General features: G+C 50.4%; 1 long non-coding RNA gene across 1 annotated transcript in view; it reads left to right on the forward strand.

The window, feature by feature from the left end:
* Positions 1 to 3,097: 3,097 nt before the first annotated feature.
* The window catches only part of LOC122700155, a 182,627-nt gene continuing 164,962 nt past the window's right edge, over positions 3,098 to 20,762 (forward strand). Inside the window, exon 1 of the long non-coding RNA XR_006342731.1 lies at positions 3,098 to 3,273. This is a non-coding gene — a long non-coding RNA (uncharacterized LOC122700155). The remainder of the gene's footprint in view (positions 3,274 to 20,762) is intronic.

A 20,762-nucleotide genomic window follows, 5' to 3' on the forward strand; every position in this document is an offset into this window, starting at 1 on the left:
CACCCCACGTGGGCTTGGCTCGGTCCTGGAGCCTGCTTCCCCAGGTGCCGCCACAGGTTACTCGTCAGTTCAGAGCTGCTGGTGTTTGCCCTCTTGGGGTCTCCTTTTCTGCTGTGAGTGCCTCATCTCCTTTCTTGGCACAAGTGAGAGCAGGTGGTATCGCAGGGGCGAAAGGCTGTGCAATGGGGACTCATGGCTCCGGGGACATCAGGGTCTCCTGTAGGCTGCTCCTCTCTGAGCCCTCGCCTGTGGCCCCCTGGGGGGGCTTGGCAGGGCTATGGAGCTGTGTCTGCTGGGACCAGCCTGGGGTTGGTGAAGGTGGGATCCTGGCAGAGGCCGGCTCTAAATGTTTGCCCAGGCAGAGGTTTCAAGCGTCTGGTTTAGGGGATGTGCCTGAACTAATCCTGTTATTAGCTGGATTATCTCTTCAAACTGAGAACCAGCCTCTGTGGGTCCCCAGTGAGGTGCTCAGCTGGGAGTCAGGGTGACTGGCCCCACCCGGGGTGTGTCTGCTGTCAGAGAGCCTGCTGCCTGCATGGCAGCCAGGTGGCTTCTACTCCTGGTTCATCCACTGGTTTATTCACTCATTTATGCATCCATCACACGGTCGCTGGGCATCAGGCCTAGAGCTGGCTGCTGGGGACCCAAAGGGGAACCCAACCAGATGGGGGTCTCACAGAGACAGAGTCCAATGGAAGACTGAAAAACAGTAAAAACCAAGGTAGGTACAGAGATCTGGGGTGTTTAGGATGAAAGGCTGAGATGAGGCTGAAGAGGTGGGTAGGGACCAGCACACAAGGACGGCCCTGGGGGTCTTGGTAGGAAGTCAGCCTCCATTTCAGCTGTGGTGGAGCTCCTGATAAGCCTTAGGAGGTGAGTGATGGGATCAGATGTGAGAAAGGATGGATTAGAGGATACTGGCTGATGCAGAGTGGGACCACAAGGAGGCTATCTGTTCATTTGTTCATTCATTCATTCATTCATTTTTTTTAATCCAGCAAATATTTGGGTTCCTATTACCTGCCAGGCCCTGTTCTAGGAACTAGGGATGAATCACTGAACAAAATAGACAAAAAACATCTATCTTCAAGGAGCTTATATTCTAGGAGAGAAAAAAAAAAGGAGACATAGGGAGGGGGAAGGGAGTGGCAGAGAGAAGGAGAGGAGGGAATAGTGTACATAACTGCTATAATAAATGTGTGAACAACAGAGCATGTTAGAAGATAATACATGCTACATAATAAAGAAAAAAAAAATGCAGAGCAGGACTTGACTCTAGGGGCAGAGTACCTCTCATGAACCGGTAAGATTTGAGTAGAGACTTGAAGAAGTCAAAGAAGGTATCCATGTAGATGGGACAAACCCTAAGGCAAGACTGTATCTGATGTGTTTGAGGAACAGCTGGAGGCCAGGGAGCCTGGAGTGAAATGGCCACAGCAGAGAGGAGCTGAGGAGTAGAGAGAAGGTAAGGGGTACATGTTGTTGTGTAGAGCAGTATCCTGCTATCCTTGGATGCCGGAGGAGCTCATGGATAGAGTTCATGGGATTTTTGAGCTTGAATGGCCAAAAAAAAAAAAAAAAGGACACCTTTATTTTCCTTAACCTTTAACTGAAATTCAGCATATATTTCAAATATGATTGTAGGCAAAAATCCCATCTGTGACTTTCTCAACAATGCAAATTACAGATATTTTTATTCTACATGACAACTATTCAGATAGCTTGAAATATTTCTTCTCACCCTGAGTTTGGTTTTACAGCAGGCACCAACCCTGTGATTTAATGTATACATATCACAGTGTCACAAATTTTAAAAATTAACTCTTTCAGCAGAGTCGGTTTCACTTGTAAGGCTCTATAATTTTTATGCACGTACAACCTTTCCCCACAACGAGTTCTCTGGCCTCTCCGGCCTGCTGGGGGTCATGGCACAGAGCTGCAAAGGAGCTCTGGTGTGGAGTCTGATTCCACCTGAAGCACTTTGAGTGGAATGAGAAGCCATTGCAGGATGGTGAACACCTTTTAAAATATAAAATGAGATCCTGGCTGCTCTGTTTTGCTAAGACTGGCGGGATCAGGGTCAGAGTAAAGGTGGTCACAGAGATCCTGGTTGGAGATGGTGAAGGCTCATGCCAGCATGGAGGTCCAGGGCTGTGGGGGTTAGCCTGGATACACAGTGAAGGGAAGGCCAAGAGGAACTGCAGCCGGATGGGGCGTGGGGAGTGAGAGAGAGGCTTCAGGGATGCCCGGCTGCTGTGACTTAGCTGCTCAGGATGGTTTCAGGGGAGGTGACGTTTGCACTGGATTAGAAGGCGGTGCTGGCTGTGTTGTTGAGTCCTGCAGGGCCTGTGTGCTGTCATCTGCAGCCCTGGCAGCCTGCCTGGGACCTGTCATAGGTCCTCGTGATGTATCAGTCCAAAGGTGGGGTGCAGGTGGAGGGAAGCTCTAGGGGGTTGCTCAGGCTTCTGGCTGGGGAGCTCAGAGGGATGGCTTTGACATGACGATGGTCCTGGCACCCCAGGAGAACAATGGGCAGAAGGCATTTGGTGATATTTAAACTCCTAGGCCAGGGAGGCGTTAGCCTGTGCTGAGGGGGAAGGAAGCTCGCTTCAGCTCCTCAGCTCTCTGTTTAGCTCGGGTGACTGATTGATGGCCACGGATTTAATAACGCGGTCAACCAGGGCTACTCCGTGCAGGATGAATTTGGTTGAGATGTAAATATTTTATATCAGAGTATTAACTGCTTATTAAAAGTGTATTGAGATTTATATGTTATGTGGCTATAATTATAGACATCACAGAGAGGTCATTTGCTTGCTGGAAACATCTCTAACAGAGCTGTTAATCCGGAAATGTGCGTCCTGCAGTCAGCTGGCCTTTAGGTAGGCATTTTACTTGTCTTATTAAAGCAGAAATTAAACACAGGTATAAATGCTGCTGCACAGGCGGCTCCTTTTCTGGACCCACCACATGCAGGTCACGTGGCACCACCAAGCCCTGAGTCAACTCTTCTGAGATAAAAGGGAGTTGTGTGCTGCGAGGTCTTCTTGGCTTGTGGTGATGAGGGGCACCCCGGGGAGAGCTGGCGTTGCTTCTCACTTCCACGCACGTCCAGAGGTTGATTGCCCAGGTCTGGGTGACAAAGGGGACCTGCCGCAGACAGTCATATATACCTCTGTTCGTGGTTAGTGCACACTTGCTGTGTTCACTCCGTCTTGTGGCTTGACGAGGGAGGTGCCATACTCTCTGGGGACAGATTGGAGTCTCTTGTGGGTAAGTGATTAATTTTTGTTTTTGAACTGAACATCTAGAACTTGCTCTGTATGAAAACTATGTGATCAGTGTAAAACTTAGAGCAAGTGACCCATGGGAAAACAAACATTTTTTGAATGATGAAAGTGTGTTGAGTTTAGGGGGCAGCTTGGAGTCCATCCATCCATCCATCCATCCATCCAATGTACTGAGTGTCAGGTGTTGGGAATACAGCAGAGAGAAAAATAGAAACTCCTGCCTGCATGGAGCTTATATTCCCCTGGGGAAGTCAGTTCAGTTCAGTCACTCAGTCGTGTCTGACTCTTTGTGACCCCCTGGCTGTTGGACTGCCAGGCTTCCCTGTCCATCACCAACTCCCAGAGCTTGCTCAAACTCACAAGTATCAAAAACAAACTCACAAGTATATAATGGACCCGAATGGATAAACAATAAGGTCCTATTGAATAGCACAGGCTTCCCAGGTGGCCCAGTGGTAAAGAATCTGCCTGCCAAGCAGGAGATTTGGGTTCGATTCCGGGGTCAGGAAGATCCCCCAGAGAAGGAAATGGCAACCCAGTATTCTTGCCTGGGAAATCCTATGGACAGAGGAGCCTGGAGGGCTACAGTCCATGGGGTTGCAAAGAGTTGGACATGACTTAGTGACCAAACACCCACAACAATAGCACAGAGAACAACATTCAATATCCTATGATAAACCATAATGCAAAAGAATGTATAAAAAAGAATGTACATATGTATGTATAACTGAATCACTGTGCTGTATACCAGAAATTAATACAACATTCCAAATCAACTATACTTCAATTTTAAAAAAATGATTAGAAAAAGGTTATTTAAATAAGATAAAAAAGCATAATGGATTCAGAGATCAGGCTGCATCCAAGAGCAGTTTTATCAACCAAATTTAAATGATTTCTGTAACCTTTTTTCGTGTGCTTTGTTTTTATTTCTTTTTAAAATTGCTTCATTTGTAGACACCTTTCTCAGTGTGACCTAAACAGTCACATCCTGGCTTTCTGGGAAATGACCAGCTCCTGGGTTCCTGGGTTTCTCACAGCTTCAACTTCCTTTTACTGTTCCTCATGAGAGTCCTTCTGTCATGTTTTCATGGGTTTCATACCTCCTGACTGAGAAGGCAAGTGTGTGAGAGATGAGCTATGTTGCGGTCACTCCAGGCTGTCACGCCGGTTCTGGGCTGTGATACCCTGTGAAGGTGGGGCACGCTTCCAGCGCTCTACTCTTGGACTCTTGGAGTCTTCCCTCCCTCCCGCTGGCAAGCTGTTCCTCCTCTTACTGGGCGCGATCCTTCTCCCTCCATCTCCAGAGCCTTCTGGCATGCACACAGAAACAATGAAAAACTGGCTCAGGTCTTCCAAGAGGAGGCTCATTAGCGGACTGATAAGGCATCTTCATCATTTTTGCCTTGAGGTTCCAATAATTGTTGTTAACAAAGTCTTAGGCTATGAAGAGAGGCAAATCCCTGGGAAGAGTTGAGGGACCTCTAGTGACTAGGGCAGTTGTGAAATGCGCACATTTTCTGAAAGGAAGCTGAGGGGACAGGAGGTTCAGGGAGAGTAGAGGGTTTGCACAGAGCGCTCGTCATTTACCTGCCTCAGGTGGTACTACAGTCGCAGCCCTATAGGAGGGGCCCATTTCTACTCTGATGGGGTCCCTGAGTGAACGGTCCTCCAATTGGGATCTCATTTTCCTGAGGCACCTAAGCTTGCACTGTCCAGTGCAAGAGCCGTTGGCCATGTGGGGCATTAGAACACTTCGTGTGTGACTAATGGGGCTGAAGAGCAGAATTTTCAATATTTAAACATTTTAATTAATTTAATTTTAAAAACAAGTACAGCCTGCCAGCAGGGAGCAGAGAAAAAACTGTAAAAAGCAGACCCAAGGACTCAGAAAGTTATTAGGAAACTTTTAAGTATGTTTGGAATAACTGGGGTATGTGAATTTACTTTTACAACTGTAAATTTTATGAGACCTAAATACTGATTAAATATTTCTGAGGAAAACCTAGCATCTGAATTGACACCTGCTGTAAGTGTAAAATACACACCAGGGCTCAAAGACATAGGATAAAAAAAAGTTAAATATCCCATTAATAATTTTTTATATTCAGTTGCACATTGAAATGATAATATTTGGGGTATATTGAGTTAAAGAAAATATATTATGAAAATTAATTTCACCTGCTTCTGTTCACTTTAAGAGTGGCTTCGCAAATTAAAAATTGTATTTGAGACCATTATTATATTTCTGTTGGACAGTCCTGCTCTAGAACTTTCTCTGCCCTTGTTTAGATCTGAGGCTGTCACATAATTTGATGGAGTTCAGCCTCCCATTGAATTTGTCCTAAGAACTTTACATGTTTTCAGTCTTCCCAAGAGTCCAATGAGATAGACACTATGATTTCCCACTTAAAAATATATAGAAACGGAATCTCAGGGTGATAAAGGATCTTGCTTAAGGTCACACAGCTAACATGGAGCAGAGTGGGGTCCCTAGAACCAGACAGGCCTGGATTAAAGGCACCCTGATAATCACTGTACCACATTGGCCCCACTCCAACCCTGTGATTTCAATGCCCAGCTTGCGGCAGTGTGTCCTGGAGCAAGGTCAGCAAACGACCACCAGGATTATAAGAGTCTTTGGGGGGTCATGCTTTTGGGGGGACTCTCATGGGAGAGGAGGTGAGCCCTGGGCTGTACCTGGGGAGCACTGCCACCCTGATCTGAGGGGTGAGAGGGATCTGAAGACCTAGTCTGAAACTCCAGCAGCTGAACTGAAGCCCACATCCCAGCCACAGCCTTGTCCCATTCTGTGGCAGAGTGTTTTCAGCAACATCATGAGGTGGCAGGGCCAACACAACGGTCATCTCCATCTCGCAGGTGAGCAGACTGAGCCTGATGTGGGCGAAATGACTTCCTCGAGATCACCGTCAGAGCTGGGCCTAGAGCCAAGAGTTCTTTCTGGTTCCAAATTTAGAGTATTTTCCACTAAGAAAGTGGGAGAGACTGGATGGCTCGGGTGGGAGAGGATGCAGGAGGTGAGCGGGCCACCTGCAGACCCAAGCTTGGCTCTCACAGTACCATCCCTGGGGCTTGACACCTGTTTCCTGGAGGTCCCTGATGTTCTCTGGCTGCACGAGAATAGACAGCCATTGGGTAGGACTTTGTGCAAGAAAGCAAGTCCTGACCTTGCCTGGATCTTGTTTCTAGGCTCACTTAGCTTTTGGAATTCTGGGTTCTGTCCTGACATTTCTATTTATTACCTATGTGATCTGGGGCATGTTGCTTCATCCCACTGAACTTCAGGTTCCTTACCTGTAAAATGGGACTTTACCTTGTGGGGGGAGGATTAGCAGAGAGGTTGGGAAATGCCTGGCACGTGGGTGCAGTGAACACTGGGGTTCAGTCACCTGTGGTTCTCTGGGACCCTCCCTGTCTCTCCATGGGAAAGACAGGAGGCCCAGGAAAAAAGCTGCAGTCTGAGGGTCGCAAGCCTGGAAGGTAGGAAACAGGACTGCAGAAGTCTCTCCAGCTGCAAATTGCATGTCCAATCTAGGTGCTTTAGTTTCTCACCATAAAATCTGGTAGCACTGCCAGTAAGCTTGGAAAGGATTCTTGTTGTTCAGTTACCATGTCATGCCTGACTCTTTGTGACCCCATGGACTGCAGCACTCCAGGCTCCCCTGTCCTTCACTATCTCCCGGCATTTGCTCAAACTCATGTCCTTTGAGTCAGTGATGCTGTCTAACCATCTCATCCTCTGTCATCCTCTTTTCCTTTTGCCTTCAATCTTCCCCAGCATCAGGGTCTTTTCCAATAAGTTGATTCTTCACATCACGTGGCTGAAGTTTTGGAGCTTCAGCATCAGTCCTTCCAGTGAGTATTCAGGACTGATTTCCTTTAGGATTGACTAGTTTGATCTCCTTGCTGTCCAAGTGATTCTCAAGAGGCTTCTCCAGCCCCACAGTTCGAAAGCATCAATTCTTTGGCACTCAGCCTTCTTTATGGTCCAACTCTCACATCCAAACATGACTACTGGGAAAATCACAGCTTTGACTATATGGACTTTTGTCGACAAATTGATTTCTCTGCTTTTTAATATGCTGACTAGGTTGGTCATAGTTTTCCTTCCAAGGAGCAAGCATCTTTTAATTTCATGGGTATAGTCACAACTGGCAGTGATTTTGGAGCCCCAGAAAATCTGTCACTGCTTCCATATTTTCCCCATCTATTTGTCATGAAGTGATGAGTCCGAATGCCATGATCTTACATTTTTGAATGCTGAATTTTAAACCAATAGTGGAAGGGATTGCTGTACTTAGTCGCTCAGTCGTGTCCAACTCTTTGCGACACTATGGACTTTAGCCTGCCAGGCTCCTCTGTCCATAGGGATTCTCCAGGCAAGAATACCAGAATGGTTTCCATGCCCTCCTCTAGGGAATCTTCCCAACCCAGGAATTGAACCCAGGTCTCCCGCATTGCAGGCAGATTCTTTACCATCTGAGCCACCAGGGAAGTAATGCTATCTAACACCAGTGGTAAAGAACCCACCTGCTAATGCAGGAGACTTAAGAGATGTGGGTTCAATCCCTGGGTTGGAAAGATCCCCTGGAGAAGGAAACGGCAACCCACTCCAGTATTCTTGCCTCGAGAATTCCATGGACAGAGGATACTGATGGGCTATAGTTTATAGAGAAGGAAATGGCAGCCCACTCCAGTGTTCTTGCCTGGAGAATCCCAGGGACAGCAGAGCCTGGTGGGCTGCTGTCTGGGGTTGCACAGAGTCGGACACGACTGAAGTGACTTAGCAGCAGCAGCATAGTCCGTGGGCTCCTAAAGAGTTGGAGTCAACTGAGGCGAGTTAGCACGCATGCACACAGACCCCCAAGGGAAAAATGGGTGTGGTGTCATGCAAAATTAGTTTTTCAAGGACTTGGCTTGCTGTAACCAGATAATTTTCTTGAAAGTATTGGTCAAGCAGGGGCCATAGGGTGGATTGCTTTCCTCCCCCCACCCCCAAGGCAACCTAGTTTCCTAGAAGGGATGACAAATTCTGGATTGTATAACACTCTCTGTCCAGGAAGCATCTTTGAAGAGCTCCATGACTATAGCCAACTTGCCTTCGAGGTAGAGGACCTGGCCAGCCCTGCCAGAGGAGCCCAAGCCTGCCTCCTGGAACTCCCAGCCAACCTTGCGGGGAGAGGCGAGGATGCTGACCCTTGCCTGTTCCCAGCTGATGCGGAGCACCGCAGTGTAGAGCCCAGGCCTCCCTCCTCCTGCCTTTCTCCATGGTCGCTGGCTGTCTGAAGACCCTTCCTGGCAGAAACCGGCAGTCTGCTTGGGCGGAAGGTGTATCTAGCCCCGTTTGTGTTCACCCTCCCCTACCCTAGACGACGGCCGCTGCTTCTGTGTCAAGTTCAGACCCATCTTGAGAGGGAATCTGCACCCAGCAACCGAGCAGAAAGGCCCCTTCTCCTTCTGTCCCAGGGCCCAGTTGAGGAGGAGGGTGGGCAGACTGAGGGCTGAAGGTGCTGGGACCCTGGCGCCTTTAAGAAGCTTCCTCCCTGACTGGCCTGAAGCTTGGTGAGCCCAGGCACTCCGCTGATGGTCACTGGGTGATAAGCGGTAAAGCCTGGCTCCTTTCGCCTTTGAACTGAGCGCCGTCTTTCTTCCGCCTGGGAGCCGTTTTGAACTGCCAGTTCCTGGGGATTAGATGCATGTTTAGGCTGGATGAACTCATGAATGAAAATATTTTGCTTCGTGGTTTCGACAACAGAGACCTGCACGGTGGGCCCCCCTTTTCTCTCTCCCTCGCCTAGCACCACCCACACAGGCCCACCCTAATAGCGGGGGCCCAGGTCTCCCAGCAGCACCCGAGCTGCTCCGTGATAGTTTGGACAGGACCAGTGTGCTGTGATGCAACCAGACCTCGGGCAGCCTCTGGGCCAGGTGAGCACTTTCTCGATCATTTTCCCCTTGATCCGCGATAGCAAGATGGCTGAGAGGCAGCCCCAGGCTCTTCCACTTATGAGCAAGGGCAAGGTGAGGAGGGAGGAACTGGCCCTGGGTTCATGCGCTTCACCTCGCTTTGATTCCACTACCATGGGCTCCTTGAGCTTTGGGGTGTGCGTCGTGTGGTTGGCAATCTGAGTCCTGCCATCTTGGAGGTGTGGGGGTCATGGAAGAGACAGGGGTATCAGTTCAAATCTCTGCTCGGACTCTTCTTAGTTGTGTGAGCCTGAGAAAGTCACGGTGTTGCCTCACATCCCCAGTTTACGGGTGAAGACACTGGGATTCCCACATCTCCCTGCTGATCTGCTCTGAGGGTTGTTCGTGTGTGAGGTGCCAACCATTGTGCCTGGCATGGAGTCAGCATTGCATCACTGTCCATTCCCTCCCTGTTGCTGGGCTTGGCTGGGCCAGCAGCCTGGGCCAACACCCACTCCATGTCTCCTGTGCCCTACTTTCAGAGAATGAGGAAGACCCAAGGGAGGTGCTTACAGGGCCCCAGTGTGACGGATGAAGTCATCAGCTCCTAAGTGAATTAATGCTGCAATTAATAGATTGATGCTGTTGCTGGCTGGGTTACACCCTTGGCTGGTTCCACCATATAGATCATCTTTATTGTCACATGACTCTGGTGGATACTGAGACCAGCACCCACCGTCCAGAGGGCAGGTGTCTGTCATCCCCTCTTGCACAGAGTTGCTGGGCACTTCCTGTAAGGGGCATAGGCTGCTGGCCATTAGGTATCCGTACTGGGATGTGATGCTTTCTGTTGTTCAGTCACTAAGTCATGCCTGACTTTCTGCGACTCCATGGACTGTAGTCCGCTAAACTCCTTTGTCCGTGCGATTTTCCAGGCAAGAATACTGGAGTGGGTTGTCATTTCCTACTCCAGGATATCTTTGCAACCCAGAGATCGAACCCATGTCTCCCGCATCGCTTGCATTGGCAGGTGGATTGTTTACCGCTGAGCCACCAGGGAAGCGTAACAACAATTGGGGTATAATGTTTTCTGTTACTTAGTGAACAGATTCAGTTGAGGATCAAAACAAGCCTTGGGCTGGTCGCTGGTGCCCTGGCTTGTCTGGGTGGGAGGCAAGCCTGGTGCCATCTCGTGTGTGTATGTGTTGTGGGGCAGAAAATATTATTGGGCTTTCCCCATCTTAACTCCTGATCAGCAGCTCTATCACTGAATAATGGATAGTGTTATTCTACATAAATCCTATAGGCTACATTTAGAAAAACTAGAGTTAACATTTTGGAGTCTTCTCGTCTTTTCTTTTGTTCCCTCTGTATATGTTTTTCTCCACTTATAAAACAGTATGGTCCAATTTTGTAACTTGTTCTCACTTACCAATCTATCATAGTATGTATTGCTGTGTGTATACTTCAGTGTATCATGATAGCCTTTTACATTCTACACCGTCGTTTGTGAGGAGGGCCTGTGGTACAAATGCACTCCAGTTTTCAAAACCACTGTCTCATATGTGGTTGTATAAGTGTCAGCCATCACTAGCCACACTGTGATGAAGCTCCTTATGTTAATATGGGCTTCCCTCAGACAGCTGTTTCCCTAAGAATAAGTGCTTAGAAATTTAATTTCTCAAAAAGATATCTGAGATATCTGTTTTTCAGGCTTTTGCTACCTTTTGCTAAGTTGCCTTCCAAAAAGTTAGGACTAATTTACCTTCCTCCCAGTAGCAAGAGTGTTTGCTTCCCTTTATTCTCTCCGATACCAGGTATCAAATATTTAAATCTCTCTTCTGCTCTGCTGGAGGAAAATAAACGGATATCTTATTCTTTTAACTTGCGCATGCAGCATGCGGAGGCCCATGATGAGTCTTTAGTGAGGACCTGCTGTGTGCAGTACGGTGTGTGCGAGGCCCAGGCAGGCCCCAGAGAAGCAGGAGATGGTGGGCCTTGTGCTGCGGGGGCTGACGGTCACGTCCAGAGGTCAGGAAATGGTGTCTGTGAGGTTGTTCCTTCAGCTGGTGTTTATCAAGCGCAGACTGTGGGCAGAAGCGCCGAGAGCTGTGGGAACACGGAGGAGGGCAGCATTAGAGAAGGAGATTGCATCCAGGCTGAGGCCTGAAGGAGAAGCCGGGATTCGGCAGGGGAGGCGGGGAGAGAGTTTGTAAGCGCCTGCAGTGTGGATGGGGGTGTGGGTAGATGTCAGACGGGGGCTGATGGGTGACCTCTAGCAGTGCTGGAGTGTTTCTCAGGGAGGCCAGGCCTGCGGCAGATGCACAGGTGTGGGGCTGCCCTGCATAGTGGTGTGGAAGATGGGGTGTGGGGCACCTTGTGGCCCCCCTCCCTACTCTGAGACATCCCTTCTGGATCTGCTCTGGGATGAGTCTCTCGAAAGGCTGAAAAGAACCTTTCTCTGGATTCAGAAGCTGTGCTCTGCACTGTCCCTTCCTGGGCAGAGGCCCGAGGGTTCTGGGTGAGAGGGAGTCAGAGGTGCCCTTAATACGCAGACCTCAGCTCGAGGAGGAGGCAGGCCCCTGCCCAGCTCTGCTCATCTCGCTCTCACCAGCCGGCTTCCTGACGGCCAGCTTCCCTCACGTCCCTCCCTGCTGCCTCTGGAAGGACGGCCTGACTTCTCACCAGGGCACTTGGGCCCTTTGAGGTGGGCCTGCGCTGAGGTTGCCAGCTGTGCGCTGGGCATCTCGGCCTGCTTGTTCCCTTCGTGGCCGGGTCCGCGGTACTGCGTCTTCTCCAGTGGCAACCTGTGCATTCTCATTTTACATCTTTGCTTCCTCTGCCAGATCCCCATCTTAAGACTTGCTCATCATGGCAGGTGGACAGACATCACCTCCTCCCAGAAGTCCACCTAGCACTCTAGCCCTCTTGGGCAGGGCACAGTTCTCCTTGCTTAGGGAAGGGGGGCTGCTTAGAGGGAGTGGGTCCATAAGGCAGCATGTCTCTAAGAACAAGAGCAGGAGTTGCTCTGGCACCTCCCTCCTTCTGCTGTCCTGAGTAGTGTTAGTGAGAGATGAGCAGAGGCTGTGTGACGTGGGTCGTGGGTTGGAGGTCAGGCTCAGGAAACAGCAGATCTGGAGGGGGACCTGGCTCCGGCTCTCAGTTGCTGTGTAACCTCAGGCAAGTTACTTAACCTTTGTGAACCTTGGTTTCTTCATCTGGTGGATGGAGAATATGCCTCAGGGATGTTGTGCACATTAACAAGATAATGGGTGTATAACCCTCATAGCCCCAGGGCCTCTGCAAGATCTGGCACCCAGAAGTAATTAGAAAGCTGTCTCTTTATTGTCTTTTGAGGGAAAGCGGAACAGTGGGAGTCCGTGTCTTGTGCCCCAGAGGCACACTTGAGCCTGTGTGCCCAGCAGCTCTTTCCTGTCTAACCAGCTTTCCTTTCCTCTGTGCTCCCCACGCCCCAACTCTTGGTGATGTAGATGCGCCCACCCTCCAACAAAGCCTTTCTCCAGTTTTGTCCTTCCTCTGCCCTGCCTACCATCTCCTGACCCTACATCACACAAGAGGCAGGGGCAGCTGGCAGACACAGGAGTCCCTTAGAAGGGGCACAGGGAGGGAGAGATACTTACCTGTGGATGGATGAGCTGTCTTAGATGCACAAGCTCTTGGTCTACTGCTAATGCTCCGTTGGTATGAGGCTCACAGTTCAATTCAGGAAATGTTGATGGAGGACCTATTAGACACCTGGCACCAAGTTAGATTTCATCCTCCAAAAAACTCTGCAAAATAGGCAGTGTGAGCACCATGTGACAGGTGAGAAAACTGAAGCTCAGAGTGCCCGCATCACTGTGAGTTGTACAATTTGTCACCCCCACTGGTGGTTAAGTGTTAGGAGGGGTGCCAGGCTGTGTGGGGAGCTCTGCAGGGTGAGGGAGCCCCTCAGAGTCCTGCCGTTACTCCCGGGTCTGGCAGGGGGACCATTTGGATGGGCAGAGAACAGGCTAGAGGCAGGTGATGGACAGAGCCTAGATGTGCAGGATTAAATATTTACATTAGGTAAAGATGAGAGTTAAGTGCCTCAGAGGCAGGCAAGGGAGAGTGGAGGGAATTGCTGCTGGGGCAGCCCCAAAGAGCTCCTAGAGAGCTGCAGGAGAGGGGACCATCTCTGCGGGCTCAGCAGAACCGTGAGGGGCTGGGGCCAGAGCAGGAGTCGGAGGCTGCATCTCCTGCGAGCTGTGTGAGATTGTGTGGTGGCCCAGGAATGTGGGAGCCACATACTTTTGTGTAATTAGGTCGGCTCCTCTGCAGCGACTGCAATTAGCTGCAGGCAGGAGACAGGACTTCCTGCAGCCAAGGTCACTTCTGCACCTGGGGCGGCTTACCTGGGCTCCTGCTGTCTGGGCTCGGGTCCCGTGGAGTTTCCGGCAGGGCCAGCCGAGAGGCAGGTGGGGCTATTGGGACTCCAGGGTCACAGCTCCCACCTCACAGCAGGAGGAGAGAATTGTCCCGGCCCTCCTCCTGCCACTCAGCCCTTTTTATATCTTCTCTAATGCTCAGCTGAAGAAGAGTCTGTTGTTCCCTCTCTTTACCTCTTAGCGGGCTATTTCTGAGCCTTTCTCACTGTTGCTGCCTGTGAGAAGCACTGTCAGTATCCTGGAGGTAATCAGCACCCCTGACTAGTCAGTGAAGGTCTTGTATGCCTCCTTCTATGGGGAGCTCAGTAGCAGGAATATTCTGAGACTCTGGTTTTTCCCTTTGAGGAGCCCAACCTATCCTGCTTTAATGAAAAATGTAAAGAATGGGATGATCCTTGCAGCCACTTTTTTTCTTTTTACAGTCCAGGGAGTATTATTTACTTATCTAATTTTATCTGTAGCAGTAACAATTACTATCTTTGTGCCCCTTACCAGCCCTGCCTGTTTGTCTCCTAGAATTGTGACATAGTAGATGTGAAAGCTTGAAAGCAGAAGGGTCATTATTCCCTTTTCTTTATAGATGGGAAAAACCAGAGGTTGAAGTGAGTTGTTTGCTCAGGGTCACTTAGGGCGGCTGACAGTGGCCTTGGGCCACATGGGTGCCAGGCGGCACCATCCTCAGGCTTTCACATCCCAGCCGGGATGAGTGCAGTGGCTGAGATGGGACATTCAGTCTGGGCCTCTGGGCTCTCCCGCCATGCCAGGCTGGGCTGGAGAGGGCGAGCTGCCTGTCCATCACACAAGGTTGAGGAAGTCAGTAGCATGATGTGATGTGATGCACGTGAACAGAGAGGAGGCCCTGCCCTGCGGCGCGGTGGTGGCAGACTTAGGGCACAGCTTGGGGACACACTGGCTGCCCTCTCAGGCCACTCTCTCAAGGCTGGGCTGTGAGTCCCTGGTTCCTTTATTCAGAACTGTGTACCCCAGAGCTGGAGAATGGTCTCTGAATCCTTGGAGCTTGGCTTTTCCAGCTGTCCCCTTGAGGAGGGGACACTGTGTGCGCTGACCACTTGCTATGGAGAGCAGGTGAGCTCAGGCAGGGCGCCTGAGGTCACCTATGTTCACAGGGCACAAGAGGGTACTATGTGATGCCCTCTTGTATCCCTCTCTTCTTTATATACCCTCAGACGAGGTAAAAGTAAAAGTAGTAAAGTCACTCAGTCGTGTCCGATTCTTTGCGACTCCATGGACTGTAGCCTACCAGGCTCCTCCCATGGGATTTTCCAGGCAAGAGTACTGGAGTGGGTTGCCCACTATGTGGTAAATGTGAAGTCAGTAATGTGTGCCTGCCTCCCTGTAAATATTCAGTTGCTGTTAGTGGCCATTATTACAGTTTTAAACAGTATTATTAAGGACACGGACGAGGTTCTATGAGGTAACAGGCCTGCCCCGGTGCTGCAGGAAGAGTAGCTGACATCAGCTGTTGGCTCTGCATCTCTTTAATCTCGCCTCCTCTGATAGGCCCAGGCACCTTCATTAGGAAGGAAACTCCAGTTGTTCTCATTATTTCTGAGTGGTTGTGTTCTAGAAAGTCACCATGACACAGAAAGAGGAAATACTAAACTGTGCTTCTAAGGGAGGTACAGAGTTTGGTTCCTGCAAACCTCAGTCACAACACACTTGTCAACCGAGCGATACCTAATCTTGTCCTATGTGAGTTTCTGTGTAAAGACACCTTCTGTAATATATGCATATTTAATTGATGAGCACTAAACTCAATAGTAGGGTTTCTCTGGTGGCTCAGTCAGTAAATAATCTGCCTGCAATGCAGGAGACTGGAGTTCGATCCCTGGGTAGGGACGATCCCCTGGAGAAGGAATGGCAACCCACTCCAGTATTCCTTCCTGGAAAATCCCATGGACAGAGGAGCCTGATGGGCTACAGTCCATGGGATCACAAGAGTTGCAGACTACTTAGCGACTAAACCACTACCACCAAACTCAGTAGCACACTCACGCCTGAACAAAGCTTATTTAGTACAGGGATGGTCTCTATAAAGCGTACCACAGTATTCTTGCCCTTAGGTGTGCTGGGTGGCACATCCGCATGGCACCTGGGGGCCGTTTTCAATGGTAAAATCACCAATAAAGAGCACAAAGATGTGGCCAACGAGGCACTATGTTGACTGTGGAAAGGAGGCTTGTTTGAGTGTAAGAGCTGAAACAACCAGGCAGGGTGTCACCATGTCCCGCCTCACCCGGGACGGTGCACGTCCAGGAATGCAAAAATTTCACCGTTCTCCACATGTCTACATGTGCTCATGCCAGTCCCGCAGGGCTTGATTCAGGGAGGTTACTAATCAGTTTCAGCAAATAGGTGAATGGTATAGATGGAGTCTGTAAACAGTGAGCATTAGCTGTGTATGGCAGTGAACCCACGCCTCTGGCCCAGCCCAGCTGACGGCGCTTGCTCAAGGATGAGCCACAGGCAACTCAGATGACCCTGGGCCCGCTGCCAGCCCGGCCCCGAGCACAGGAAGGCCACGGGCGTTCAGGTCCCCGGCCAGGCTATTAGGTCCCCGGCAGGGCTGTGGCTGAGCCGGAGCACTTCGTCCCAGGTGCCCTGATGGGTTCTCCATGCACAGCACTTGAGCTGTTTACGGCAGTGGGTGGGAGGGATGTGTTTATTTGTACTCTTTGGCCATATTTTGAACACATAAATGAAAAGAAACTAATCTTTGCAGGATTTTCACTTTGTACCCCCTTCTACATCCTGTGTCTATTGGTTCCACAGAGCACTGGCAGAGGAGAGAACATTTGTTGGAGGTGGTCGTATGTTAGGAACCCAAGCATCTGTGCAGATGGGAAGGAGGATGGGGAGATTATGGATTCCCCAGTAGAGATCCCCCCAGGCCTGGCTCAAGGTGTGTTGGGGGGGGCGATGGTGGGAGTGGAGAGGAGGGCTGGGAAGGAGGACAACAGTCTCCCCAACCCTCCCCAACTCCCTAGACTTACCTGAACCCTGTTAGTCCCCTGGGGGCTGAGACTGAGACCTTAGAGGGTCCCTGGGCTCTCATCACCTCAAGTTGCAGGTGGTAAGTGAGGCCTCAGAGGGGCTGGGCGGTGCCTCCCCCATCACTACAAAGCAGAGCTGGTCCTGGACCAGGCCTCCAGCCTCTCAGACGCGCATGCTCTCCACGTCAGCATGTGACAGTGCTGTTCCTTCTCACCGAGCCTCTTGGCGTGTTGCAGAAGGGCAAGTTTCCTTCTTTTGTTAAGGCCCTGCCCTCAGCTCTTTGGAGAGGTTAGGAAGTTGGGCTTTGGAGTCAGGTTGCCCACAGTAGAATCTTGGCTTAGTCACGTATTGGCTGGGCAAGCTGGGGCAAGTAACTTCACCTCTCTGTGCCTCAGTTTGTTCTTTTCAAAGTGGGGATTGACAGTACGTGTTCCTCAAGGTTGCACTGCACATTTAATCAGTTAATATTTATAACACATCTAGAACAGCAGCTGGCACAAACAAAGAGCTCTGTGTTTGTTACTGATCTTGGGCAAATCGCCCTTCTTGTGCCATATATTTTTTTGTCATTTACAAAACAGGGGTAGATAACAAAACCTACCACAGAGGGCTGTTGTAATCACTTGGTGTGATGAATAGTGAGTTTACAATGCTTAGTGCAGGGCAAGCTTTTAAAAACAGGCTAGATTTTATTCCTGGCATTTTTATGCTCTGGTAGCCTTCTCCCTACTCCACTGGCCCTCTCCTGCCCTGAATTCGGATGAGGAGAGGGGAGGAGAGCAAACACAGAAGATGGGCCAGGGGAAGGGAGATGCCAGGCTGCTGAGATCTGCCTGCACATGAGCCCAGAGGCGCCTCTGGGCTTCCCCTCGGCAAAGCCCCTGTGACTAACTGGGTGGAAGGTCCCCGGAAGTGAGTGGGGAGCTGTTCTCTGAGCCCCACCCTGCAGGGGCCTGCCTGCCCCACCTCAGGGAGTCTGAGGACCTGCACTGGTCGCCGGCGGTTCCTTCACCGGGTCTCCTGCCCGGGGCTGATGTCTCGAGGGAGGCCCTTCCACCTGCCCGGGCATCTGGGCACATGTGTAGCCAAGGGCCCTGCCGGCAGTGGGAATGCCATTCAGGGGACGCGGGTGCCTGCAGAAAACTCCCTTCTGCAGTTCCTCTGGAGGGCTCGGGATACACTTCACAGGAAGCGTCAGCACAATTTTCTAATCAAGTTGAAGTCCGTGGCCCGTAGTTAGAAACAATAAATGAAACGCAATTTGAGCCGGCACTTTGCCTGAGTCTCCGTTTCTGGAAGTGGGTGTGAGTGAGAAGCTGGTCTTTCTGAGGGAAGAACTTGACCCCCGACCCTGACCATTTAGCCCCCAGCCCTACCATCAGCTTGCAGGGGCGGGACCCTCGGACTTTATTGTAGGTAATCATTCCAAAATCTTGATTTTGATCTGTCAGGTCAAAGTCCACACTTCTCTGTAAATCAGTGCTCACTATTCAGCAGACTCTTTGTTTCTCCTCTTCCAAGCTCCTTCCACCTAACACGCTAGAGTTTGGTCTCAGAGATCATTGTTTAATCAATATTAAACCATTCACATAGTTTAAGTGTTTACTTATGTGCTTTGAATCATAGTTTGCAGTAAGAACAAGTGATGCCCCCCTAATCTGCCTTCACTACGCTCCCCAATACCCTAATTATGTAATTTAGAAAAGAACATTTCCTGACAGCAGTTTCTCAGCGCGCGGCAACAAATGCCGACTGGGGACAGGACCAAACAACCTGGTAATAGCTAGCACATGGAGAGCGCTGCCTCGGTCCAGGCAGCTTTGGCTTGGGGCAGACGCCCGTCCGTTTGGGTTAAGGCTTTCAAATGACGGCGTATTAGTGCCAGTAGAAGTAATTCCACATGAAAAGAGCTGAGCTAATAGCCCATCTCCAGTCTCTTTTAGTTTGCAGAATAGGCCCTCACTGCAAACTGTTACTGACTCAGACAGTCAGGAACAGATATCTCACCCAGCCTAGGAGACTGACGCGGCCAAAGACGTGTCCAAGAGGCCAAAGTTTAGACCAAACTTGCTCTTCATGAACTTGCCAATCCCCCCATCTATGGTCTAGAGGCTGGGCTTGAATGTTGCTCATTGTTTTTGAGGGGAGTTCGGAGACTGGCCTATTGAATCAAGCTAAGTGGGTGTTTGAGGGGCTGTGGGTGTCAGGTTGGGAGGTGGGAAGGCTCCATGGTTTCAAGGACACCTACACTTCAGCATCCTCTGGTCGCTGTGGCAATTTTGGGCAGGAGGGGCCCTTAATGCTCTTCTCCTCCCATCTGCCAGTGTCCACCACTAGCATCTCCTGTCCACTGACCCTTGTGAGCAGAACCCAGCTCACCCTTGTCTGGCTTTGTGAGACCTCAATGCTTACTGATTCAGTTGCTTCCATAACAGGAATGGAAAACTACCCTTCCTGCTTCCCCATCCTCTCGTGGATTCCTCGGTCCGACAAATATTCCGTTGCTATGGAAACTCAGTGGACACCTTTGGGGGCTCACCTGTCTCAGCATTTGGGGCCTTGGTGTGCAGCCACGCCTTGGACGGAAGCCAGCAGCTGTGGGCCTGCTTGGTTCTGTAGTCATCCAGCCGCTCGGGGCTCTGCTCTGGACGGTCCCAGAGGAGGGGTCGGGGATGAGGGAGAAGCACACCGAGCTGCGGAAATCTTCATTTGGCTGTGAGTCCCAAACCGATGCGTTAGCCTTTCTAGAAGCGCTGGTTGCTATGGTGACAGAAGCGGTGCCAATTGCAGGAGTTGTTTTTGTGGTTAGGGTGCCTGTCTTAGACAAAGAGAGTGAGGCCAAGCCGACAGCCGCCATCCTCCCACTCTTCCAAGGGTTGGATATTGTCAACTCTGGCCTCGGAAGGTGGGGGTGACGGCCTCCCACAGTGGCCCTTTAGTCCTTGCAGTTATTCTGGGGGTCCAATGGCTTCAGCCAGAAAGGAGTCGATCACCTGGCCCTCCGAGAGAGACCCCACAGGTGGGCTCACCAATGGAGAAGGGGCCACTCAGTTTGGCAGAAATCAAGAGTTCAGCAATCTCTCTCTCGGGACAGACTCACCATAGAGCGTTCTTTATGGAATCTTCTGCCACCCAGAGCCTGGCCACGAGCCTGCGTGTAGGGCCTGCTTCTTTAGGCCACATTTTGTCTTGGGCCTCAGATATTAGCTCCCCTGAAAAATTTCCTAAGTGACGGAATGGAGGCCATTTCTTTAGTAGGGGTGCTTGTGTAGCTCGTTAATTCTCAAAGTGTTTTACAAATATTTATCCACCTTAGGTCATTTGCAAACCTAACCCCTGTCATCCCACCTCAAGGTTGTCCCCTCCAGCCTGGTTGCCCAAAATGAAGTCAGAAGCCTTGGACTGGGAATTCCACATTGGCGGATTTTGAAAAGCTGGCCTGAACGGTTTGTTTATTTCTCTAGTCTGCCCTTCTTAGAGTCCCAGAATGTGTCAGGACTTCCCAGGCCAGACATGCAAAGCCCTTTGCCCTCCCTGCCAGAGGTGAGAGTATTTTATTTATGAATTCATCTTAAATCACTTTTTAAAATCACTTTTAATCAAATTAATAGTCTTTCTCTGAGATTATGTCAAAGCATCAAAAATAAAGAGGGCTTTAGATGGGAGTGAGGTATTTTAGGACAGGTCACCAGTTCCCTCCAACTTGCTTTCCCTGCAGGCACAGGCAAATAGAGAAAGCCTAGTTTGTTTCGCTCTCGGAGATACCTGAGGTCTGTTTCCTTGTAAAGAGGAAGCCCCCCGCCCCGCCCGGGGATTTGGAGGCCTGGGTCATTCCCAGGGGCAGTTGCGTGCCGAATGTCAGTGATGTTTCCCCCAAGACCCACCCAGATGATTCCTGGGTTCCTGCCCCTCCCCACCTTCCCAGCAACCCACCGCCCTGAGTTTCATCAGGGTTACTGGCCTCAAAGTGACCAAACCTGAATTTGCCTCGGCCCCTGGTCTCAGAAGTTGTGACTAATGAAGACTGACCCCTGGTGAATTTTCAGAAGCCACGACTTGCCTGCACTGTTCTGCCGATAAGATAGGCTTTTGTGTCGAGTGG

This window comes from Cervus elaphus, chromosome 9 (assembly GCF_910594005.1).
Source record: "Cervus elaphus chromosome 9, mCerEla1.1, whole genome shotgun sequence".
Classification (NCBI taxonomy): Eukaryota; Metazoa; Chordata; class Mammalia; order Artiodactyla; family Cervidae; genus Cervus; species Cervus elaphus.